Here is a 21,274-nt window from a genome sequence, read left to right as displayed (position 1 = left end):
AGCTGGAAGGAATAATTTGGCTTTGTTCCCTCCTGTGTGTAAAAGAGATTGTTGACTAGGCAGACTGCTGGCATCACCCCTCCACCCCCTTGAGTGCACTCTCTGGAGAATGAACTCAGCCTAAGGACCCTGAATTGTCTCTATCAAGAACTTTTATGCCATTTCTCCCTAATACATTGCTTTGCTCCTAAAGATGAATATGCATTAAAGTTTTTCATTTTCTTATCAGTTGTTCAGCATTTAAACATTTAATTCCCCTTTGCTTAAGACAAAAGCAAATAAATCTGAAAGTTTAAAAGAATTCCCTAAGGATGTTAAACTTTTCTGGTTACCTTTCCTTCAGATTCTTTCTCTTTCAATTTCTTCCTCATCTTTCATCTGCTTTCCATGACACAATACAGTCCATAGACCCTGTAGTGTAGTTGTTGGTATGAAAAGTTGACTACATATGGCTTACAGTAGACTACTGTTCTATTAGCATTCTACAAAAGATTAGTGCTTCATTAATGTTAATAAAATAATTTTACAACTTCTGTTTATTGTGTGCCCATGTGTGCACATGTGTACATGCTTGACATAGCAGGCCTGTTAAGGTGAAAAGACAGCTTGATGGAGTTAGTTTTCTTCTTTTACGATGGAGTCTTGAAGATTATCATGGGGTTCAGGCTTAGTAAAAAGCACTTTTAGATATATTTCACAGGACCATACATCGAAATGTTGCAATGATACAGTGCTCAAAATCCAACATCAGTGTTGCTTTACTCTCAATGATCTCATAATCTATTTTAGGAGCAGTTAATATTACTACTACTACTACTACTACTACTACTACTACTACTACTACTACTATTATTATTATTATTATTATTATTATTATTATTATTTATTGCTGCTCAACTACAATTGTTACATTATTATTATAAATACAGGATCCCATGGGGAGGCCTAGTGGCATGCAGAGGAAGGATAGCAGACTACCAAGAAGAGACTTGATACCCTATGAGCATATATAGGGGGAAGGGGTCCCCCTCAGTCTTAGGGGAAGGGAGTAAGGGGAAAATCGGAGGGAGGGAGTAATGGGAGGATATAAGGGATGGGATAACAATTGAGATGTAATATGAATAAAGTAATAAAATATATTTTAAAAAAGAGAGACCAGCATCACTGGAGGGGAGTCTTCTGTGGAAGTGTTTCTTCAGTTGTCAGAATACAGCTGTCTTCCAGACGTGGACAAGGCTTTTGGTCTTGGTGTTTTATCCAAGCAATAGAAACCCTAATGAACACAACCAACACAACAGCACATGACATTGAATACACTGGTTACAAACATGCCATGTATAATCATTAAGTAAATTGGAAGAACCCTTTGCTTAGAATATTGTCAATACTTTACTTGATTCTCTCTCTTTCTGTGATGGAATTATATTTGAAATAAACCCTTTCATCTCTAAGTTGCTTTTGATCATTGAGTTTTATAACAGCATTAGAAACACTAACACAGAAATTGGTACCGAGTCATGGATATTTCTGTCTCTGTCTCTCTGTATCTCTCTCTCTCTCTGGTATGTGTGTGTGTGTGTGTGTGTGTGTGTGTGTGTGTGTGTATACAGATCTTGCACAGGTACCCACAGGGCTGTGCATTCCCACTTGTCATAGCCATGGTTTACCCAGCAGATAGTGTTTCACAAAGTTCCTTTCCATTCTCCAGCCATACAGTCTTTCCTCCCCCTTTCCCATGATGCTCCTTGGACCTTGAAGGAGGTGTATTTTCTTTTTTTTTTAATTTTTTATTAATTTATTCATATTACATCTCAATGGTTATCCCGTCCCTTGTATCCTCCCATTCCTCCCTCCCTCCCATTTTCCCCTTCCTCCCCTCCCCTATGACTGTGACTGAGGGGGACCTCCTCCCCCTGTATATGCTCATAGGGTATCAAGTCTCTTCCTAGTAACCTGCTATCCTTCCTCTGAGTGCCACCAGGTCTCCCCTTCCAGGGGAGGTATATTTTCAATTTATACTTGATCTTCTAAAACAATCACCTTGTGGTTAGTTTGAAATTGTATGATCTTTCTTTTCCCACTGAAACAATATTCCTTCATGATTTCCCCGGTCAAGTCATTGGAAACCCACATACAATGTGTGAAGCCTAAGTGTTACTTAGTCTGAAATCTTATTAGAAGCTGTGCTCCTATTCCAAGCTAGAGGACATTCAAAGTATCCAGTTATTTTATTTTTCCTTTATTTTTAAATAAAAATTGATTTTTTTCATACAATATCTTCTGATCATTTCTTTGTCTCTCCAAGCCGTCCTGGATAAGCTCCCCTCCGCCCAACTCCCTACCCATCCAAATCCGTTAGAATACAATTAGTTCAATTAGTTTACATCATTAGAGTACATTAGAATACATACATTTCATTAGAATACAAGCAAGCCTCTAATGGGTATAATACTGAGGGCTGCTGTTCAGAGAGCTACCTGTGTGGGCTACTACAATGGACGATCACATTGTCTTTCTTGTGTGATAAAGGGCTGATCCATTATTATTGTGAAGTTTGCCTGATTATCTCAGGCTCACCTGATATGATACCAGCTAGAAATTATTGATATCTCGCTTGATTTACATGTATCTTGCACACTCCGGGTGGTGAAATTTTATAAACATACTGGTCAATGGGAGGTGGAGATTTGAAATGTCATCTTGGAAACTTACCCACTGTAACTTATTACTGTTTGTAGGGTTATGGCTCAGCTGGTAAGGTTGTTAAAGCTTGGCTGGTAGGTAGGAGGCCCGGAGCTTGATCCCTAGAACCCACATTAAAATACAAAGATGAGTATTGTTACTCATGCTTGTAATCCCAGTACTGGGAACACAGAGAGGACAATCCCCAGTGATCACTGACCACACAACTTAGCCTGCTTCATGAGCCCCAAGGCATTGGAAGAGTTTGCCTCAGTAAACAGGTGGGCGAATCAAGATTGGCAAGCTGTGGCCTAAGGGATGAGGTTACAGATAGTCTTCTGGCCTCCAGGGATACACAGGCAACATTCCTTATGTTTACTTTTTTCCTTCCTTCAGGCTTGACACTACCCAATCCTAAACTCTTTACAATGCCTTCATATTCCAGACATGATTCCAAATTAGTGCTCCAAGACTCCCTCTCCATAGGAATGAGCACGCTGTTACCAACTTGAAGTTTCCCTTCTCAGATACTTTCCTTGAGCAACCCGTTCCCTAGGACAACACCTAAGGGGACTCCCTACCTCACCCCATCATCTCTGCAGAATTCATCTCACTTCCTAATTACAGTGTTCACAGTCTGGGTAGATGTTGAAGAAGGATAGCAGGCTACCAAGAAGAGACTTGATACCCTATGAGCATATACAGGGGGAGGAGGTCCCTCTCAGTCACTGTCATAGGGGAGGGGAGTAAGGGAAAAATGGGAAGAAGGGAGGAATGGGAGGATACAAAGGATGGGCTAACAATTTAGATGTAATATGAATAAATTAATACAATATATTAAACAAACAAATAAATAAATACAGGGTCCCATGTATTCAAATTGGTAATGTAGTCAAAGATAGGCTACAGGTTCTAGTGTTCTTACCTTCATGCTTTGAGTGCTGACATTACACTATGTAACCCATTCGGTTTTCATTGTCCTGGTAGTTTTAGCTAGGATTCAGGCACACTGAGCAAGTAATCTTTCAATGGAGCGATATGCTGAACCTTATTATTTTGTTTAATGTCCCTTGATGCCACTTGTTCTTATTTTCCCTATTATTATACTAATAAACAAAGAGAGAGCAGTGTGATATTATCAAACAACTTAATATTACTTGCCATCTACTATATCACTGTTCTTTTGTTCAAGAAGGTTTTCTTGCTCCTGATACTTGATGCTCACTATTTATATCCACAAGAAAGAAAGAAACAAACAAAGAAACAAAGAAAGAAACAGAGGAAGGAAGAAACGAAGGAAGGAGGAAAGGAAAGAGAAGATTTTTATTGAAATGACTGTCTGGATAGGGACTTCAAGTATATTTTAAAAAATCTAAGTATAAGAAAATAAAGTTAATTTTTAAGGGCAGAAACCAACCTGTTATAGCAAGTGGAAAGTGTTTTTCTTTTTCTCCTATTCCGAATTAGTTTTCCTGATCCTGTAAGAAAGAAAAACTTAGCGTAAAATAATTGGTACATTTTTCATACCACAGTTGTAGACTATGCGTCACAAATCAAGTGATAGAAGGATCATAAGACTCCATCATTTTTCTTCCAGCCATGATCCTTCCTGACTCTAAGAATACATCTTCTTTTCTTGCAACTTCCATTGATCTGGGAAGTTATTTATTCTCTAGATTCCTTACTTCAGTCTTCGAGTTTTCATAATGCTTATCTCATAATCCTTGTCTGAATTTCACAATAAAAAAAAACCAATAAAAAATTAGCTTTCCTTTGTCTCAGTAACTTTGGATTAACTTAAATTCATCTGTAATAAAACTCATTCCTAAAAATATCATCTATGCAGGAAACAGAGTTGAGACTTCATCATCTATTTAGTAAAGACACAACACAATCTATAACATATCTACGTTTTGGCTTCCAAGTTATTAAGAGGTGATTTTGATGAGTTATGACACATGGCACTCTAGTTTTGAAGAATAAATAAAGCTTTCTTTTGATATTTAATTCCTAACACTACAATACACACCCACCACATAATATTTTTCCTGAGCATTTTCAGGATGCTCAGACTATGCTTTCTCAAGAGTTTTCACAAACTTATCCTCATAGGCTGTTTAGGTTGTTTAATTCCCTAACTTCACAGAGATCCTGACAAATCTGATTCTAACCAAAATACAAAGTAGACTGCACTGCATCTGGAGAACAATCTATGGGATTGGGGACTTAGAAAAACTCATTTGGGAGCTATCTTTTGATAGATTTTTTATGAGTATGTGATTGGAAAGGGATTAGAGTGACTTTGTTCATCTTAAAGAGTCAAAAATAGCACAGTGGGGTCAAGGGTGTGAGGAGGCAAATTGAAGTTCAGTGTAAGGAATGACGGCTTTGATAATGTCCAGGCTCAAAATAAAATATATGTGACACTAAACTCCTTTGGGGGATTGTTCAGATGTGGTTAATACCTTCCATTAGGTTCAAAGATATTGAATAAGCACAAACTATGTGACAGAGCCTGGGCTATGGCCTAAACCAACCAGAGGATGAGATTTTTGCTTGGATAAGTGGTTACAGTGGTCTGATCCAGCCTCTGCGAAGTCCTTTATCTCTAGGATTATGGTTTTGGTATGATTCTAAACCTCCAAAGACAGATTTAACACAGCTTTTCAGCTTAATTAAACTCAAGAAGTGTTTGACCATGAAATACATAGAAAAGGAAAGAGGAATCCCCTGTGTGTGAGAGACAAAATGTGTTAGCCACATCTTCTTGATCTCTACTGAAAAGCAGATATTTTGCTCTTGTTTTTGTTTCTACAACTATATTCACAACTACATGAAAGGTCTTAATAAAAAGAGTAATTTTAAATATGTAATATGCCTTCCTATGCTAAGTATCCTGGAGAAAAAAATGTAAACTAGCACATTGGATAGTAGGGAATAGACTAATTATTTCTAACTTAATTACTAGAAGTTCTTGTATAGTTTTGTTGGCATTAATTTAGCTCTGAGAAGCAAATATGTAAATAGAATGCAAATCACAATAATCAGTAAGCTAAATTGTTTGTAATAAATTTAGATATTTTACATTTCCTCTTGGCTCATCAGAAATAATTAGAAAATGTAAACGATCTCATTGGAATTAATGCGGGTTCTCTATTGCCGTTAGTGTTTTCAAGTATTACTCCACACTTTCACCAACTGAAATCATCAGGCGTTAAAATGGAAACCCAGGCACTTTTAAGATGTAATTATCCACTGTAGCATATTAACACTTTTAAGTGCCAGATTTGTAATTAAAGAGCAAGGAAACTACCTACGGCTTCTACAACCACCTGCCAATCTGAAGAACATGAATAAATAGAGACTTCATTTTGTTTGAATTTTGGGATAAACACAGCTCATGTAATTGATTAATTTTTAGCTACATATGATCAAAGAAAAAGTAAGAAGAAAATGATCTGAGCTTCTCAAATGAAAATGAGGGCATTGCCACGGATATTCTGATATTTAAGTAGTGATGGGCAAAGGCTAGACAGTGCTTCATAACCATAGATCTCACAGTCTAGAACGCTATAAAAGAAACGTATTGCATGTTAATCAGAAAGGGACAGCCTCAGCCATTATTTGCCTGTGAAAGAAATTAATATGACAGTAAATTTTTCCACTGAAGGAATTTAAGATTAAGAGAGCTTTACTGATGATTAAAAAAAAAAGATTTAAAATTAATAAAAATTCTATACAAATTGCTCAGGAATACAGAAAAGTAATATATTTTCAACTAATCTTAAGGACATAATTATGAGACCAAAAATCAACAAAACATATATGAAAACTACATTATATCAAATTAGATTATAATATTCACCAAAGTATTAGCAAACTGTATTTAATAATATGTAAAATATATATCAAAACCAAGTGTTGATTATCAAATTAAAAAATTAGAAGTCTGATTCAATGGTTGAAAACTATTCAATGAAATTTAATAAATATATGAAGGAAGTAAAAAATAATAATTCTGCTGCTTCTGTGACAAGCCTGGAGATGAAGACTCGAGAACCAAGAAGCTGACCGACTAGCTGGCCCAAAATACTAAGTATCAAACATCAGATACCATTTCAGACAAGATAGAAGGTCAAGACCATATTCGCGGTTTTCCTCTAAATTCACCTTTATGCTCCGGCATGGGTGTACTCACATTCATATGCATGTACACACACTGTGCACCCAACAAGATACATGTGTGCACACACATATGCACACACACCCTCACTAACTCAGATGTACATGCATACACCGAGATACATGAGAACACAAAAATATTTTTAAAATGTGCACACATATGCACTATCTATCTCACACACAAACATGAAGGCACACGCAAAAACAAAACAAAAAATTACATGAGACAAATCCAAAGATAAGAAAAATAAAAACAAAATATAAAAATTCAGTAAAAAATAATCAGAGGAGTTATCTCATGCCCATTTGAAAATAAAAGGAGACTCAATCACAAATTTAAGGTACAATTTAACAACCAACCAACTCCAGAGAGAAGAAAGAGCATGATTACAATATCACCAGGAAATACATTTTTACATTTGAAATGTCAGCGTAGCTTCACAAAGGATGAAATGATGCAAAGGGAGGAATATAAAGATATTGTTAATCCTTAATCATTAAGGGAGAAGGGAGCATCCCATCACTTATGTTTAAAGAAATGATCAGCAGCTTGTGATAACTACAAAGATCATTTTACAAACCTTTATTCAGTGTGGCAGATGTTTATATGCTTCTTTTAACACTTGATAAAGTGTTATAGAAATAGAAATTATTAAAAAGTTTTGAATAATATTATTTGAATAATAACAAACATCAGTTTACTGTTTAGTCAAAAAGAGGCCAGCATTTACACTTACCAAGAAAAAAAAAAAACCCAAAAAGTTTTCAAACACATGTGAAATATTTTTATTCAACAATATTTAGATATACAATAAAATTAAATAATTTGTAAATAATTATCAGACAACCCACATATTTTCAACCAGATGCAAATATATTAAGTATTTTTATTACCTTTGAAATATTCACGCAACACTCTTATATATGTTCCCCAATCCCTCTTTCCAATTTATTAGATCCTTTCCTAATCATTCAAAGCTGTGTCCTTTTCTTTTTTTATTCCTTCAGGATGAATTTGTGCTGCTCAGTGAATCTTGGATAGGTGGTTTTAACACTGCAGGGTAGGCAGCTTCTCAGGGCTACAGACTTAGAGAAAACTGTCTATCCTTCTACGAGGAAGCTAGCCATAGCTAAAAGTGCCAAAGTATTTGTGGGATTATAAACCAAACTTTGCTCTCCATACTGGAATTTTGTTTGGGTTGGCCTCCCATGATTTTGTGCATCTTGCTGCAAACATTGTGAGTTCATACATGGAGCTGTCCTGCTGCTTTCAGAAGATAATGTTTCCTTGTAAGCATTCATCACCTCTGGCCCTCAATTTCTTTTTACTCCCCTTTCACACTGATCCCTGAGACTTGGGAGGAAGAGGTATAACTATTTATCCCTTTTTTCAATTTTTAAAAGAATGCCGTATAATAAAAAGCTTGGAAATAAGAAAACAACACACACACAAGTTAACAAGACGTTAATTTGTCCATCTCAGTGAACTTCTGAACAATTTAAGTCAGCATTCTGAGGCTGTGCAGCTGCCCATTAGATTATAAACTTTTACTCTGTAATATATGTTTATGTGCTTATTCACCAGCTTTAAACACAAACAACTGTGACGGGAATACTACAACCTGCAATGCCATCTTTCTAAATTGATGGAGAAATAAAGGTATTAAAAGGGCAAATGATAATTAAGGTTTTTTATGACAACCCAAGCCACATTGCAGAAATTCTTGGAACATTCTACAGGAAGGAAGATGTAACATCTCATTATTCATGCAAACATATGAATGTATACTTTGACAACTGCAGATACAGATGCACAAACTAGACATGGGGAAAAATATTTTCAATAGCACCTCATCAGAACCTCAAAACTACTACTGGAATAGAGATACTGGTAAAGAGACACTAATGATCTAGGAACACAGTTTGTCACCTAACACATTTACAGAAAATAATAAACCCCTTTCTATAATAAACATAACTGTGTATGATCTCAAGTCACCACTAAAAAGATTCAGAACGATTGGCTGGATTAAAAAAACAGAAATAAACCATATGCTATGTTCAGAAAACACACTTATCCAGAAAGCTACATAAAAGCTGAATATCAAAGAATGGAAAACTAATTTCTAATTAAAAAATGTAAACAAGCAGGCATAAATCTACCTGTTCATATAAAATCAACGGCAAAGCAAAACTATCTAGAAGAAATAAAAAGGGACACAACATATTACTAAAAGGAAAAAACATCAAAACACATACAATTTGAAGCTTTTTTTGGACCAAATATTGATGCTACTAATTCATAAAACAAGCACGAAGAGAAATAAAAGACCAAAAATAGGTATTGATACAAAAATAGTGAGTGACCTCAACATCCACTTTCATATTTTAAAAAGTTTTCCAAACTAAAAACAAGTAAGAAAACTTCAGACCTAAAATATACTAGGGTTGGTTGGACTTAATGTAAATGTACAGACTATTTCACCCAACAGATGAAAAATATACATTTTCTCAGCAGTGTGTAGCCCTTACGGCTGAGCATCATTTACTCTCGTATTCTCAGAAACTTGTTCAGTCCCAGTTCACTGTATTACTCTCCATCTATTGCAAATAGAAGCTTCCCAAATGAGAGCTGGGATAGACTTCAATCTATAGGGTAGAATGGTAAGTTATGATTAGTCAATTTAATACTATATCCATTCTTTAGCATAATATAGTAGGTTCTCCTCTATGGCCTATAAACTTTCTAGCCATAAGTTCCTGGTCAAATAAAAGTGACAGCTATGGGTTGCATCTTGTAGATATAATGATTGGTTACTCCCATCACTTCTGGACAGGACAAATGGGATAGGCGTGGCCAAGGTTCCAGGGCTGGGGGAGACAGGGAGAATCTTGGGAAGAAGAGAGACCAGAGGAGAAAAGAGGAGAAGGAGTCTGTGCCATAATGGGTTAGGTGGAAGAGAAAGAAGCACATGGCTGGCGTAGATAGAGGATTTGGCCAAGATGAAGAACGTTAGCAAGTATATGGGATTATGGATGGGAGGTGGCTTGACAGAAATTATTAGAATCAGATGGCATGGGATTAGGACAGGTGTCCCATACCTGACCCACTATGGGAAGTAGTTTAGGGAATTAATATCTGTCCTGCCCCAGGTTAACTAAGGCTATTTTAAAATATAACAGGTTTCTGTGTCTTGATTGATTGCTAGTGGGTTAGAAAATACTGCCGTAATAATAATTATAGTCCTAATAATAAACATTATTAGGCCATCCTAGTAAAACAACTGCAACAACTATCTTCTGTGAAGAAGGAACAGCTGACTAACCCACCTTCTGTATCATAGATATTTCAATATCTCTCTTTACTACCTCAATGTGTTCATTTTTATTTGTTCACTTATTTATTGTTGTTGTTGTTCTCTCTAGAATGTAATATCCCTAAAAGCCGGGTCAGTCATATTCTTCTTTATTTCTGGATTCATTATTTACTTTAACTGGAATAATGCCCTTATCCACACAAAAATGTGGATAAGATTTGTCTTTCTAGTGCAAGACATTTTTCTATGTTGTAACAAAATAAAAAACGCTTAAATTTTCCTGTGAGTTAGTAATATGGTATTTTTGGTTTTCTTATATGAGACAATAAACTCTCCACACTGACATGCTCAAATTTAGATTCTTGTAAAAGATAAGAGATGGCTGGCTTAGGGTTTTATTGCTATGAAGAGACACCATGACCAAGGCAACTCTTATAACATTTAATTGACTGCTTAATGTTTCAGAGATTTAATCCATTATGATCATGGTGGGAAGCATGGCAGTGTCTAGGCAGGCATGGTGCTGGAGAAGGAGCTGAGAGTTCTACATCTTGGCCTACAAGCACCAGGAGACTCTGTGACACACTGAGCATTGCTTGAGCATAGGAAACTTCAAAGCCCACCCCCACAGTGACAAACAAGGCCACACCTACTCTAACAAGGACATACTTCTTAATTGTGCAACTCCCTATGGGCCGAGCATTCAAACACACAGGTCTACAGAGACCATACTCATTCAAACTTCCGCTGCGGCTAACTCAGTCGTTTTTATACATGCCAGAGTCTTCCCCACAAGTTACAGCCTTCCCTGTGTCTATCTTCTTTCATATGCTCTCTGTAGAATTTTCCAAAAGCATCTTTGCAAAAATGGTTACCCCTGAGTCCCATCCTTCAGCTCAGCTACTCAGGAAATGCATAGCTGCTGTGGCAGCAGCTGGGGCACTTCTCAGAATGAAATTTCTCTCTGCCCTAAATGAAATTCTTATTTTCTTTTACTACCTTTTTATCCCGTGATTGTAGGTGTTTACCATAGGAAGTGGTGTTCTTATTTATTCATCTTTCCGTGTTGCTGTTCAAAGACTCAGGAATCATTTTCTACATTTAGTTTTGTCCATGAAACCTCCTGATAATACCAGCATTCATGTTCTATACAATTTCTGTCATTTTGTATTAAGACGAAAACTATTTGGTGTATGCTTCTACAGCTTTTAGGAAGCTGTGATGTGAATCTCAGAACATGGGGCACAACACTGGACTCTAACAAGCTAAAAGAAGAGGACAGAGGGAAAGGGATAATTCTTTCCTTGCCACCACTGGAAATCAGCAAAGCTCTTTTAGAAAACAATCTCACTTTGGGTAGTACGGATACTGAAAGCAGTTACATGATTTTAGACGAGTCTCCTTTTGTTCCTACAGCCATTTCATAAGAAAACAAACTCAAAGGAAAAAAAGCTATGCATAAAATACCAGTGATATTTAATGATATCATACAAGGTAACAAAAAATAACTTAAATAATTGTAAAATAAACATGCATAACTCAAATAAACCCAATAATTTCAAGTAAATTCACACATTTAAACAATTCTCTAAATTCAACGTGCTTTCAAAAATGGCACAAAAACACACTAAGCTTTTCTGTCCTTAACCACAAAATTTAAAAAGTAATAAAAGATAATAGGAAAACTAGAAGAGGATGATTAAATGGGAAGGGACATGGGAAGCAGGGCATATAAGGGAATCTGGGGACGGACAATCAACACCGTGGCCTGTTGAAAAGCCCTGTGAAAGCCAAGGGTGGTGGTGCATGCCTTTAATCCTATCAGACTTCAGTGAGTTCGAGGCCAGCCTGGTCTAGAAAGTGAGTCCAGGACAACCAGGGCTGTTACAGAGAGAAACCCTGTCTGAAGAACAAAAACAAACAAACAAAAAGGGCATATGGCAACCAGCTGCTATAGAAACCTCCTAAACGCCTCAGCATCAGAGGGGCTTGTTCCAGCAACATATTTGGGAGACTGCAAAGACGAAATTATGCAGAGAGAGAGAGAGTCCAAGTTGAAGCGCTCCATCTGTTCTCTTCACTCAGAGCTCCGGGAGCCCTGGAAGAGGTAGAGGAAAGTTTGCAGGAGTCAGAGGGGAGGACCCACTGAATTAACTAAATAGAGTTCATAGGGGCTCACAGAGAAACAGCATGTGTGAGGACGTGTGGTGTCTACACTTGGTCCTCCGTATCTACGTCATGGCTGTTAACTTGATACTTTTGTGGGACTCCTAACAGTGGGAGTGGGTGTTTTTCATTGCCTGTCCTGGAGGCTGCTCTTTTCCTCCTGTTGGGTTGCCTTGTGCAGTATTGAAATGAGGAATTTTACCTTGCTTTCTTGTATCGTCTTTTGTCCTGTTCGGCTGGTGTCTTTTAGAGGTCTGCTCTTTTCTGTTCCATTTATGCAGAAATGGAGGTGGAATGGAACGTGTGAGAGGGGTGTGGAGGAGGGGGAGATGGAAGGCATGGAGGGAAGGGAAACTGTGGTCAGGATGTATTGTATGAGTGAAGAATCTACTTTCATTTTTAAAACATCTTCTAATATATATCATATATGAAATGAAGGTAAATGGCGTTACTAAGTGATCTGGAAATCAACGTGCCAACCACACATCATATACTCCTAAGGACAACCTCCATTGCCAGGAATGGGTTTACTTCTGGGGGTCTCATTGAGCCCCCCAATATAATAGACTATTGCTAAGGCTATGGGTAATTCACTATAACTTGATGATAAATTCTCATTGCTAAAGATATATGTTTCTTCTGTCATGGAACATGGAGAAATTAAGGTGATACCCAATTAGAGACTGTGCCCCTGATGACTCCTATTGATGGTGCTGGAAGATACTTGCGTGCTACACGATAAGAAAAGTTACCATCAATATTACCCAAGTACACACCATGTTACCCACAATAGTAACCTTCCTGCAAGATATACTATTGCAATAGTGGCACAAATAATTTGGGAATATACTACCACTTTTTATTGTATTTCTGATCCTTTCCGTGAGATGGAACCCAACCCTGACACTGCTCATGTGTCCAAGAGCATGAAATTGGATAGTTTAATGGCTTTAGAGGAAAGCTTATTGCTACTATGCTATTAAAAGAGTTTAGCAATAACATTATGCCTAATGACGCACTGATATTACTACAGACCCTCTCAAGCCTCATCATAGGTTTTTTGTTTGGATTTTCATTGGTTTTTTTTCATTGTTTAAGAGTGAGAAATGAGAAAAAGTAATTTGAAATTGATGGTTAGAGTTGGGGAAGGAAGGAGAATGTTACGAAATGTATTAATCAATGTAAGTCAAAATATTTTAAAAATAAAATACACACATGGTGAGACACAGAATTCAAAAAAACAAAACAAAACAAAAAACAGAGTACAAAGCATGTAGCAAGGAGCCAAAGTTATTATGTGTCACTATTTACCCTTTTTTGACATTAAAACATCCTGAGATTTTTCACTTCTAGATAGACAGGGTGCATATATCAAACGAAATTCATTGAAACAAGCTGAATCGTGGATATTTATATCAAAAGTATTAAGGATTAAATAATTCTCTTCTAGTATATAAAATATATCTGGAGACGAATCTTAAAATGATATTACTCTTAAGCTAAATACAAATTGCTGCTTTTTCCTGACATATACAGAACTCAGATACTTGTGTTCTTCCTAATTTATAATCTTTCTAAATGCCTTTTTACCAACTCCTGCACTCTATTTTCTTTCTTATTTGTTTACTCTTAAGGACTAACTCAAACAAAGTTTATGCTATCATATTGGTAAATGTGCTTCTCACCACTATGCTGTTGTGTTTGCTAATACAATAATGTGATAACTTATGATGAGCACCTTTTTCCACCAACGAGTCTTAACAAACCAAAGTATACTTTGTCTTCATTACTGTAAGACTCATGAAAATCATTAGTTAAGTAAAGAAGAATTGAATTAGTATAAATTGGATACAATGTAATATTTAGTTACTAATTACTTTTTGGATATTATAAAATATATAACTCTTCCTTTATAAGACCTGTCATTGAGCACTGTTTAGGGAACAAACAAGTTATTGCATACTTTAAAAGAAATAATTTGTTAGAAAACATAGTCAAATTTGTTTTGAAATCTCAGGACTTGATAAAAATTTGAGGCATTTCTCAACCTTTGCCCCAATTAAAGGGCATAGAGAATGTGGCTACTCTTTCCTATGGGATATACATGGTCCCTAAAGAGTACCCAAGCTAAGCAATGCTCACAAACATCAATAACTTATGTAAAATATGAGTAACTCACAAGTGTTTTAAGAATCTCTTTGTCGATTCCCATTAGCATCCTATATTTTTTTCTCCCAAACCACTGTGTGAAAACTGAAACAATACATTATCAATATTTTAGCAATACCAAACATTAAATACTTTACATGAAAAATATTACTGGAACATTTATGTGCAATAAGCTCCAAGATCTGCATTTGTAATGATAGCATAATGTAAAATTCTTTTCAGCTAGTTAATGCACTTCTAGGAAAAATGCACTTTGGAGAAAATAAAGCAGAAAATTACATCATTGATATATTTGCAAATAATTATTCAATAAAAAAGCAGTTTGATTTTTGAAATTTCCTTCATTTATATAATGAAATTGATTACACTGTTCATTGATCTTAGAAATAAGCAATAATTGTAACCAAATAATAATCAGTGTATTTTATTTAGGTTTGGGCCAAATATTCTGTTTATTTAATAAACATATTAAATTTTCTTTCTTTTACATTTCTATAAAACAAGCTTATAAACCATAAAGCAAAATAAATTTATAGGACATTTTAAATTGGCATAGTAAATATGACAGTTCTGTTGATAAAAATAATGTGTAAATTATAGAAGATCCACTGGAATAATATTTCATTCCTCAGAGGGTAGATGACATAATTTTGTCACATATTACATGGTAGTTGAAGTACAGCATTACATTTGGGTTTCAACAATTTGGAAGTATGAAATACCATTAGAATATCATATTTAAGACTTGTTTCTTAGTATTCCAGATTTACGAAGACAAATGTCACCTGATCTATGTTTGACAGGCTACAACAATTTTCAAGAAATGTTAGAAAACAAATTTAGAATGTTTCATATCTCACAAATGGCAATCTATTTCGATGTTTTCAGCATCACAGGAAGAAATGCTCAAAAATACATTAGATAGAATAAGAAGAATTGACCTGAAGTTACAATTGGTTGAAAATATTTAAAAGGAAACCATTCTGAAATTGCATTAATTTTTTTATATTTAAAAATACTTTACTTATAAATGTTGTAAATGCCTGGTAACTTAGATACAGTAGATTATTTTAGGCCAATGACAGTATATTGATGCATTATGATAGGCAGATTTGGGCCCAGGGGTCCCGCTCAAACTAGGGCACCAGCCAAGGACAATACGTGCATAAACTGCAAACCCCTACCCAGATCTAAGCAATGGACAGGACATTCTCCACAGTTGAGTGGAGAGTGGAGTCTGACTTTCACACACACTCTGGTGACCCATATTTGATCACATTCCCTGGATGGGAAGACCTGGTGGCACTCAGAGGAAGGATAACAGGCTACCAAGAAGAGAATTGCATTAATATTTAAACTGTAGGTGACACTGTCAAATTAATATTAGAGTTTTGTGCTTCTGAAATTCCAGTGTCTAATAAAAATAAAATGGTGAAAATCAATGAACAAAAGTAAATATTTGACAGTTTAATCAATGATTTTTTTAATGTTTTATTTGAGTGTGTGGTATTATGACTTTGGAGATTTAATTGATGAGAATTAAACTGAAGTTCTGGCTGTTTCACAAGCCTTCTTATCACCTTTTTCCTGGTATCTTTTTCACTCACTAATTCAACATGCTACATAGAAACTAATAAGCCAAAATTTTGTGGATTTTCTCTTCAAGCCATTTTAACTCAGGTATTTTTCTATAAACAAACATGTAAAATGTCTAAAATGTAAATGTATTATTCATACAACCAAATCAGTGAGATGATGTGTATCTGAGAGTTGGGTTTTTAATACTTTGGTGCCTGATGGGCATCTTCTGAACTTTCAGAATTGAGTTCTGAGACAGACAACTTGAGAGAATGTATTATCACCTGAGATCTGAAAGACTGTTCAGGGCTGTGGGACTTATCTTGCTTATAATAATGAACACAGGAAGACTCACCCACTGCTCTCTATGTGGGATCCTGACTAGTGTGTGCGGAGCATGTGAAGACATGTTCCCATGATCCATATCCTTGCTAGAATGAGCTGCCATTAATATTTTCAATCTTAGCTATTCTACAGAAGTAAGATGAACTCTCAGAGCTGTTTAAATTTATATTTCCCTGGTGGATAAGGATGCTGTTTCGCTTCAAGTGTCTGTCAGCCATTAGAGATTCCTTTCTTGAGAATTCTGTTTAGATCTGTACTTCATATTTTGACTGGATTATTTGGTTCGTTGATGTCTAGTTTCTTGAATTCTTTATATATTTTGGAAATTAATCCTCTGTCATCTGTATAACAATGGAAATCTTTTTCCATTCTGTAGGCTGTTGTTTTCTCCTATTGACAGTGTCTTTTTCCTGGTAGACGCTTTTCAGTTTCATGAGGTCCTATTTATCTTAGTTCCTCAGCTATTGGTGTCCTGTTGAAGAAGTTGTTTCCTGTGCCAATGAATTCAAGGATAATCCCCACTTCCTCTTCTACAAGGTTCACTGTATCTGGTTTTATGTTGATATTTTTAGTCCACCTGGACTTAAATTTTGCGCAGGGTGATAGATATGGAACTATTTTCAGTCCTCACCATGCTAACATCCAATTTGACCACGACCATTTGTTGAAGATATTTTATTTTTTCCATGGAACATTTTTGATTCCTTATCAAAACAGATTCCACAGGTGTGTGGATTTATGTCTGTGTCTTCAATTTAATTCTGTTGATCAATCAGTCTGTTTTTATGCCAGTAACAGGTCGTTTTATTACTATAGCTATGTAGCATAGCTTGAAATCAGGAATGATTAATCCACCCCCCCACCACCACTGGAAGTTCTTTAATTGTACAGAGTTGTTTTAGCTATCCTGGATTTTTTCTTTTTCCATATGAAGTTGAGTATTTTTCTTTCAAATTCTGTAATGAAATGTGTTGACATTTTTATTTTGCGTATTAGTGCTTTATCTGCCTGTATTTCTGTGTGAGGGTGTCAGACCTTGGAGTGGTGAGCTCCACATGGGTGCTGGGAAAATGAACTCAGGTCCTCTGAAGAGCATTCAGTGCTCTTAACAGCTGAGCCAGCTCTCCCACCATGTGCTTTAATTTTGATGGGAATTTCATTGAATCTATAGATTGCTTTTGGTAAGATAGCCACTTCTACTGTTTTTTCTGCTGATCTGTGAGCATGGGAGATTGTTTCATCTTCTGAGAAAATCAATTTCTTGAAAGAATTGAAGTTTTTGTCATACAAGTCTTTGCTTGCTTGGTTAGAGTTATCCCAAAATATTTTATATTATTTCTGGCTATTGTGAAGTGTGTTGTTTCCATGATTTTTCTATCAGCCCATTTGTCATTTGTATAAAACAGGACTACTGATTTTTAAAAATTCATCTTGTATCTATCCACTTTGTTGGAGGAGTTTATAAGCTTTAGGATTTCCTTACTAGATTATTTTGGGGTCATTTATGTATACTATCATATCATCACCAAATATCACTATTTTGACTTCTTTTCCAAGTTGTATCCTCTTTATCTTGTTTAGCTGCTTTATTGCTTCACCTAGAAATTCAAGTACTATATTGAATATATATGGAGAGAGTGGACAGCCTTGACTTGTTCTTGATTTTTTTCTTTTCCTTTTTTCTTTTTTCTTTCTTTCTTTCTTTTTTTTTTTTTAATGTAAAAAGACTACTTAATTTGAAATTCTAAAATACTGATTTAATAATGTATGGTTCATATTCTCCTTTTGTTGTAAACACTACCAAATATGTTGTTTTGTAAATAAAGGTCATGTGAAGACAAATTCATGATTCAATAATGGGAAGCATATTAGATACCAAAATAAGACAAATGAATAGATGTCACAATAATTACCTATTGATATTTTTTTCATTCACCCCCATGTGTAGCTATCACAAATAAGAATCTAAACAGAAATGAAGACTTGAAAATATGATACTCCTTGTCTGTCTAGTTAATGTGTATATTTCTGTGAGAACATATCTGACCAAAACCATCTTAGGGAGAAAACAGTAAATTTCATTTTTTGGCTTAAAATCAGTCCTTTACCAAGGGAAGTTGGAAAGGGATTACAAAGAGGACAGCAACCTGGAAGTAAGACCTGATGCAGAGAACATGGAAAAGTGTTCCTTACTGGCTTGTTCTCCATGGCTTGCCCATTCTGCTCTCTTACACAACCCATGATTACCTGCAAGGAGTGACACTGTTCACACTGATTATTAATTAAAACAATACTCCGCATACCTGTCTGTAGTCCAATGATATTGGGACAGTTTTTAAATTAAGATTTCCTCTTCTCTTGAATAATTTTGTTGCTCATAACCTCATGAGTACAAATACATTGAGGTATTTACTCCTGGGTAAACACTAATATCTCCAAAGGACTTTAAGTTAGTACACCACAAAGACACTCACATTCATATGTTTATCACAGTACTATTTAAAGTAGCCAAGGTATAAACTGGAATTACCTTCAGTGTCTTCCAAAAATGAATATGAAATTGGTGCTTTCTGGAAAGAGTGGATAGAACTAGAAATCATCATATTAAGCAAAATAAGTGAGACTATGGGAGATAATAATGAATTCAGATCCTAGATTTCACAGTCACGTGTTTGTATATGTATTATACACATATACACACATGTATATATTTATATATATGTATACACACACATATATAATGTCTGTCTGTCTGTCTTTCTGTCTGTCTATATTCACGTATCTAATTATATGAAAGTAAAATAGAAGAGAGATTATCTGAGGCAACCAAAAGGCACTAAAAAAGAGGATAAATGGGGAAGTATATGAGGGAATAAATTGAAAGTGCTTTATTTACTTTTAAAATGTCTTAAAAACAATAACTATGCACAATTTATACACATCAATTAAAATTGTAGTCTAAACTATAAAGCAAATAAAACATAAGAAATCTATATCACAGAAGAGAGATTTTTTGAAACAATATTAAGAATTTCATAAAAGTAAGCGCCTTCATTGCTGGTAGGAATGCAAATTAGTACAACCACTTTGGAAATCTATCTGGCTCTATCTCAGAAAACTGGGAATAGGGCTACCTCAAGACCCAGCTATTCCACTCCTTGGAATATAATCAGAAAATGCACTAGCACACAACAAGGACATATACTCAACCATGTTTATAGCAGCCTTATTCATAATAGCCAGAACATGGAAACAGCCCAAGTGTACCTCAGTAGAAGAATGGAAAAAGAAACTGTGATACATTTACACTATGGAATTCTACTCAGCTATTAACACCAAGGAATTCCCGAAATTTGTGTACAAATGGATTGAGCTAGAAATGATCATAATGAGTGAGTTAATCCAGAAGCAGAAAGACTCAAATGGTATATACTCACTTATATCTGCATACTAGCCCAAGGGGCATGTCCCATGAAAGTCTTCACCTACCAGGAAAGTGGGACAGATATGAAGACATTCTTTTGGGACTCTAGGTGAGAGAAGTATGGGAGATGGGTAAATAGAAAGATCCAGAGGGTCCTAGAAATCTACAAGAAGAACATTATGACAGGCTGACCTGGGACCAGGAGTTCTGCTCAAAGTATGGCACCAACCAAGGACAATATGTACAGCAAACCTTGAACACCTACCCAGATCTAGCCAATGGGCAGGACATTCTCCACAGTCGAGCGAAGAGTGGGGACTGACCTTCACATGAACTCTGGTACCCCATATTTGACCATGTTCCCTTGATGAGGAGGCCTGGTTGCACTCAGGGGAAGGATATCAGGCTACCAAGAAGAGACTTGATACTCTATGAGCATATACAGGGGGAGGAGGTGCCCCTTAGTCATAGTCATGGGGGAAGGGAATAGGGTGAAAGTAAGAGGGAGGAAGGAATGGGAGGATAGAAGGGATGGGATAACAATTGAGATGTAATATGAATGAATTAATAAATAAATAAACTAAAAAACATAAACTACATCTGAAAGTACTATATTTTTATAATAAAATCCAGTCTAAAAATTTTAAAAACATATGCAATCTAGTAGTAATACGTATTAAGTAATTTATTCTTAGAAAGGAGAGGCATATGGAAGATAATAATAACAATTTAAATAACATAAGAAAACATTGCAGTGACTGGTGTTGGTGGTGATGCATTGTATCAATATAAGGAGACGAGCAGACAACCTAAGAATGGGTGAAAATAGGACATCGTTTGGCACTAGGAATCCTCACAACTAATGAGAATGGAATATGCGTACTAAAGAGTAGTATGAAAGATATTTAAGAGGTTCTACCTTTTCATAGGAATAATGAAATAGACAAAATAAATGAATCTTATCAAACTTGTATGAATCGTAAAGATTTTGGAAACTAATAATAAAGAGATAATTAAGCAAATTATAGTACAAGTACTTATCGTAATGATGTGAAACACTGAAAATGATGTTCATGATTAGTGAACAAGATACTGATCTAAATGTTTAAGATGTTTTACATCATTTAATCACAGCAAAACCAGTTGTTGTGGATACCATTATTATTGAAATCATATAACAGGACTTAGTATCATGAAGCTAATAAACGGTAATGCTAAATCTAAAAACTTACACCTCATGATGAAAACTCCTGGCTGATGTTTGCTCTGATTTCTTCATTTCATTGATAATAAACACAGTAAATGTCTGAAAAAAAAAAAGAAACAGAGATTACAGCTTCTTTAAGGATCTCCTACTGCAATAAAATATCCCATTGTAGAATTCACAAGGCAAATAAATTTATCCAATGTA

General features: G+C 35.5%; 1 long non-coding RNA gene across 5 annotated transcripts in view; it reads right to left on the bottom strand.

The window, feature by feature from the left end:
* LOC311589076 overlaps nucleotides 1–21,274 on the bottom strand; it is a 162,896-nt gene that overhangs the window by 30,850 nt on the left and 110,772 nt on the right. For 4 of the 5 annotated variants that reach the window (XR_014776409.1, XR_014776410.1, XR_014776411.1 and 1 more), the window contains 3 exons: nucleotides 21,096–21,169; nucleotides 9,414–9,513; nucleotides 4,100–4,160 (listed from right to left, as the gene is read on the bottom strand). This is a non-coding gene — a long non-coding RNA (uncharacterized lncRNA). Of the gene's footprint in view, nucleotides 1–2,717; nucleotides 2,805–3,607; nucleotides 3,789–4,099; nucleotides 4,161–9,413; nucleotides 9,514–21,095; nucleotides 21,170–21,274 lie in introns of those variants that run through there. The other variant, XR_014776413.1, reaches the window with a different exon arrangement.

This window comes from Acomys minous, assembly GCF_964271855.1.
Source record: "Acomys minous genome assembly, chromosome: 18".
Classification (NCBI taxonomy): domain Eukaryota; kingdom Metazoa; phylum Chordata; class Mammalia; order Rodentia; family Muridae; genus Acomys; species Acomys minous.
This window is presented reverse-complemented; position numbering and strand designations above follow the sequence as displayed.